Genomic DNA, 6,375 nt, shown 5'->3' with positions numbered 1-6,375 from the left:
AATCAGGTGCCTGCTGACAAACCCTAGGTTTGGCAGCAAGACTCTGCGCTAGTCCACAAGTCCAAAGAGACTCAGTCTTTACTTCAGAAGGAGTGTTATGACTTTGTATCCTCCTCTCACTGGCCCCCTTCCCCCCTCCCAACCTGAACCCACTGGACTAATTCATTTGGTCATACGTTGAGAACATCACAAATATGACCTAAGGGCACATGCCTTTTAAATCTAACGTGTGTTACTCAAACTGCACACAGACACACACACACACACACACACACACACACACACACACACGCCTTCAATAACGCACAGTTACCTGCCCTTGTAGTAATTCTCGTTTGCCCGACAGGTGGCATTCTCTGTTTCCGTTTTTGTGTTTTATTCTTTTTTGTTTTGCTTTTGTTGTTGCACCCGATTGAGGCTAAAGAATGAGGAAAATTTTTGACAGTGGTTTCAGCTAGACGGGTGTTTATCGTGAAAGATTGGCAAGGGGGACCAGAGATTGGAGCTCAGACGAGCACTTGCCATAGAAGTAACGATAAAACAAAGACAGGCTCGCAACGTCTCTCCTGTGGGAGAGAGGTTGTAGGGAAGAGAAAAGGGCACCCCCTTCCTCCACTAAGCCACGAAGCCTATTTTATACTCTGTCAAGGCAGGATAGGCTGTTTTCAGCAGCTCCTGCCCATATGTGGCAGCTGTACTCCATCCTTGGACGTACTTGGCTTTTATATAGATAGATCAGCAGTGAGATATTTTCTGGAGCGGTAGAAGGATCCTACCATTTTTCCAGCGGCCTTGGCAACTGACTTGATGTATGTGTTCCATTTCAGGTCAGGAGTAAAGGTCAAGCCCAAAAGCTTATCAAAACATGGGGCTTCCCCTAGACGAGAGACATCCATTTCAATTAATACCAGATGGGGATCAGAGCGTTGATGATGAAAAGATAGGAGCTGCTTGGTTTTAGATAAATTAAAAGTAACCAGCCACCTCTTCCCCCACTGTACCACACACTCGTCATTAAATAGAAATAAGAATTGTTCACGTTGTTCCACTTATTTTCATATAAAATGTTAATAATAAATAATAATAAATATTATAATATTACATATTACATAATATCTGTTGGAAGATGTTTCGTCAGGCATGCCAAATCATCTATCACCATCTAGAAAACAGGGGAAGCAATGCAACAATAAAATGTCTCAAGAAATATGCCGCAATTTTAAGTAAGATTACCCCTGGAGTGAATGTAATATAATTGAAATTGAGGATTCTAGCTAGAAACAGCATAGACAAATCTTAGGTAAAGTGACCAGGATAACCATACACCCCTCCTCTCCACACTTTTGAATGACCTTGTACCTAATTTATTTTATGATTATTATCAATTTTTTCAAGATGTAGCATCTGTTCTGTCCTTGGCCAGAGGAGAAGAAATCCTCTTAAACTGAGACAATTTTAATTTTTTGTCCCAATCCAGAGCTCTTTTTCATAAACTGGATTTTCTCTGTAGTAAGATACAGATGCGATTCAAACAAACACCAAAATATGACTGGCTTGAATAGCTACCTCTTTTTTTTCTCCATTTCGTGGGGATATGCTCTCCTCTTCACTTCCAAAAGCAAGTTTAGAATTTTCAGAGAAAGATATCAACTCAATATTTTTCAGCTAATAAAATAATTTTAAACCTAAAATCTAACAAATGCAAACTTAGAAACTCCTATAAAAGCTAGGCAATAATCAGTTCTTCAGAAATTAAATCCGCTTGAAAGACACAAGAACGTATGCTCCTCTCCCTGAATATTTGGTTGAAGAAGGGAACAAAAAAAGAACACTGCAAGATTCATGTATAAGTTCCATTACCTTGCGCACATCTACATATGCACTAACTCTTGGAAATTACTAAGAATGACTTGCCTGCAGTTCTTGGGAAAAGAAGAAAAAATTTACCCACAACTCCCTATCCGTAATATAGTACATTGTTGTGTATTGACCGCTCTTATTGGTTGAATGAGCACATATAAAATATCACCCGAGAAGGAAGGATTGAGGAAGGGTTTTTTTTTTTTTTGCACCAGTTCCTATTGTTGTTTTTTGTTGTTTGGGTTGTGTATTTCTTCCTCGTTGAGATTGACCATCAAATTTTGTTACTATTATAAGACCATTGAAGACAATCTATTTCCTGCAGTGAAAGGTCACAATATAACCATTGTTGCAACCCTTACCTTGATTGACTACTAACAAGAGAACTCTTGTCTTTGAGTGGAAATTTTCTACATGACAGAATAAGGTAAACACACACACACACACACACACACACACACACACACACACACACACACACACACACACACACACACACACAACGCACACACAACACACACACAGTGTGACACTGCCTAATACTCATATAAGCATAATACTCACACATACATAATTACACTAGCAAATATATAATATATACATACACAGTCTTAGCCCTTGTGTTTGATATCCACTGAACATTTTCAAACCAATTTGAATTTTCTCAAACAAACATTTCCTCTCCAAAATAGATTTTTATCTTCTAGTAAACTTAAATAAACGCTTTGTTATTTAATCATGTTTTCCTTGATTTTTTCATTTACAAAACTCTGTTTAAGTTATCACTTGCGAGCAATATTCCTCAATGTTTCATTTATTTCTTCCCTGCAGTTCTTGGGAAAAGAAATTATTGCATGCATGTCCGTTTAATATGATTGATTTTCTTCATTTGCAACAAAGTTATTTTATAAATAATTTATAATCAACTATCAGGGCTACCCAGCATTGCCTAGGTATTGGGATTTTTTCATTGAGTAACATATACCACAACACAATAACAAAAAAACAAAGTAATTATTTCTTCCAGAACATGCTTAGAACTGCACGCCTGTGGAACTCTGTTCCGCTTGCCTGTTTCCTTCCCGACTTCAACCTGGATGTCTTCAAGTCCAACACAAACAAATTCCTGATGAACCGCCCCCTTAAATAATGACACTTTATCAAATCTCCAATACTATTACTACACTATCCCATTGATTACTGTACACACAATAACCCTTATCCCCGAGTGGCCCTTGGGCCTTGATAATTGGTGAACTCCATGTAAAAAAAAAAAAAAATGCTGCGCTTAAACACATCTGCCCTATCTAGGATATTGAACAATTTGATAATCTCAAATCGTTCCAACTTCCCGCAATAATTTAATGAAGAATACATCATAATACAAAGTAACACCCCTTTTACCCCTCCCCTACTAAAATAAAAAGGAGGAGATGAAGTGGAGGAGGATTGTCTCTTTTAAACACTCGTCAATCCATGTGATGATAATTTTGAGTCGTCCTCCACTTAACACCAAAATTTGAAGAGGAATGACATCATCACTGGATGTAAACCCTCACCCCCACCCCCAGTCTATCACCCCCTACTGGAAAAATCGAGGAAATAATATCTGGAAAGATTATCACATTAAACACTCACCAATCCATGTGATGATAATCTCAAGTTGTCCACCATTTATCACCATAATTTGAAGAGGAATGACGTCGTAACTTGAAGTTACCACCCTACCTATCACCCCTAAACTCAAATAAACAGAAGGAGATAATGTCTGGAGGATGATCTCATTTTAACAGTCGCCATTCCATGTGATGATAATCTGAAGTTGTCCCGTCCCCTATTTACCACCATAATTTCAAGAGAAGTGACGTCATCGACAGAAGTTACCACTGGCTTGTCTATTATATTGAGGAATATTCTTATTCAAATATTCCTCAATGTTTCATTTATTTCTAATTTAAAATGCATGCCTGTCCGTTTAATATGATTGATTTTCTTCATTTGCAATAACGTTATTTTATAAAGAATTTATAATCAATATCAGTGTTATTCTTGGCAATACTCAAAGGCACTATTGTTGTCCAAAATAGTTCTATCAAGGGTAGGGACCACAGAACATTTCCAAATTAAGAATGATCTTGTTCCCCTGATATAATGAAGTCTTTCCAAAAGTAAGGTCTTCTATTTTTTAACTCAAAAACTAAGATGTTTGAGGAACTATGAAGACAGAAGTGGGATTATTAAAATGAGCGACTTTTTGTGCTCCAGAATTTATTTTTCTACATAGTTACCTCCATTCTCAATGCACTTTTGCCAGCCTTTTTTGATGACTCTGTTGTAAAAGTTTGCAATGCACTTTGTCACTCAAATCTCTTTTTCCACTCTGAAATAGACGGACCCATCTCCTAACTATGCAGACATCAATAGCATCAACTTCATAAATGTTAAATAGGTGTCAGTGATTGATGATTGGCTGAATTTTGTCTGCATGGAGGAATTCGATGACACATCACTGCTTCTGATGGACGTCTATGATACGGGTTGCTTTTGTAGAGTCTCACACCATCAATATCTGCATCAGAGGAATGAAACTTTCAGGTCATGAATGCATAAGGTCAGTCAGCATAACAATGTAATTTGCAATCCTCTGGGATTCATTTGGGTGGAATAAAAATGAGCAGTATTACAAATATATTAGTGCTGGGACGATTAATCAGAATTGGAATCAGAATCGGTACTCAGAAAAATCAGAACTTCTGGAGATATGGAATCAAGAAAATTTGAGCCTCATTTTAGATTCCAAAACTATTCTTTTATTTATTTATTTTTTCCTGGAAATTATAAAGAAGCAAACACAGCTGTGTTTATTTATTTATCAGAAGAATATTTATTTATAACATGAAAGTAAGTGACAAGGAACCTGGATTTCTGGGTCCAATTTAATTATTTTATTGGTAAATTATGGCAAACAAAGAAAATAATCAAGAGTTCACTTTTATTGCTTTAGGAAACCTTTTGAAAAGCTCACATTTATTTTAGCATCTAGGTGATAAAAGTTTAATTAAAAGGGTTAAGCCACTTCTGACAAGTGTTATTTTTAATTTTATTGGCACTGACCTGGTCTCTGTTGTCTGGAGTGATCATTTTTGAAATAATCCTGTTTTATTGCATTTATTCACAAATGAAAATCACATATAAAAATCTTATAATGAATTCATCAAAACTTGGGATAAAATGCAAATGCATGAATGTTTAGAAATTTATCAAATTATAAAAAAGAAATTATATGTACATTTAAAATAACCCCTTTAATGAGATTCTACTTTTTAAGGTGATTATGGTGAACACACTGAAAAACAAAACAAATAATTATTGTAGAACTTAGAGTGGGTTGAATTGCACATTTAAATTTAGAAATTTGGTGAGCCGTTCCCCTTGGGTGGTCCAGGTTGCCAGGTTTCCAGGTTGCCAGTACTAACAATTACTATGACATTGTCCCATTAGCCACTGTTCACTTATTAACCCTTATCCTCGAGTGGCTTCTGGCCTTGATAAGTGGTGACTTCTTTGTAAAAAAAAAAAAAATTTTTTTTTATAAATAAATTTAGCATAAAATGACCGACTATCTCATAAAACCACTCTTAATCGTTTTATTTTTCGAATTACCACCCAGGTTAGGGTTAGTACTATTCATGACATACTTTATACTAAATTTTGATCAGGAACATTAACATGACTAAGATTTTAAAACAAACAAAACTGGCTCCATCCTTAAAAAGTTGTCTGGTCCAAAAGATGATCATTTTCTGTTAACTTTAAATGCAAAACCGACTTTTTCTTTGTGTTTTCAGGCAGTTTACATGTAATCGCCTGAAAAATGAAGAATCACATTTTATTTTCTGGTTGATTAGCATAGGTTGCAGAATTCTAATGAGAACTTTATTTCTTTCACAACAAAATGTTATAATTGCGAATTTGTGAAAAAAGAAAACAAGTCAGGATAATTTGTTCAAATATTCCAAAGTAATTACCTAAAAAAAAAAAAAAAAAATTCACTGTAATCGCCTAAAAAAAGTAGAAATTTATTTTTTTTGGTGTGTTGTGTATTGAAGGGGACAGCTTCTGGTTTTTAGATAAACAAAGTAATTAGGATTGAATAACAAAGTAATTAGGATTGAATATAATTATTATGTTGTTGTACACCATCAGAACGAAATTTCGGAAATCGTAAAACTGAACTTCACATGAAAACAATGGTATCTACGCATTCCTCATATTTTTAAGATGATTATATCCAAAAAATTACGAAAATTGATCAGGTAGAAAATTTTTTATTAAAGAAATGAATGCTGTTATCAAAAGATAAAATGGATACACATTGTTAGTTAGTTACGATTCCAGGAATGCAGTGGAATTATCCATTGTAGTTAGAAATAACTATACAACAAAGTTTAGGCCAGAGCAAAATAATAAAACAATGAATTAAAGAATGTCCACAGAGAAATATGGCCAGGACAC

The sequence above is a fragment of the Euprymna scolopes genome, chromosome 9, assembly GCF_053919585.1.
Source record: "Euprymna scolopes isolate OS-2025 chromosome 9, ASM5391958v1, whole genome shotgun sequence".
Lineage (NCBI taxonomy): Eukaryota > Metazoa > Mollusca > Cephalopoda > Sepiida > Sepiolidae > Euprymna > Euprymna scolopes.
Note: the sequence above shows the minus strand (reverse complement) of the source record.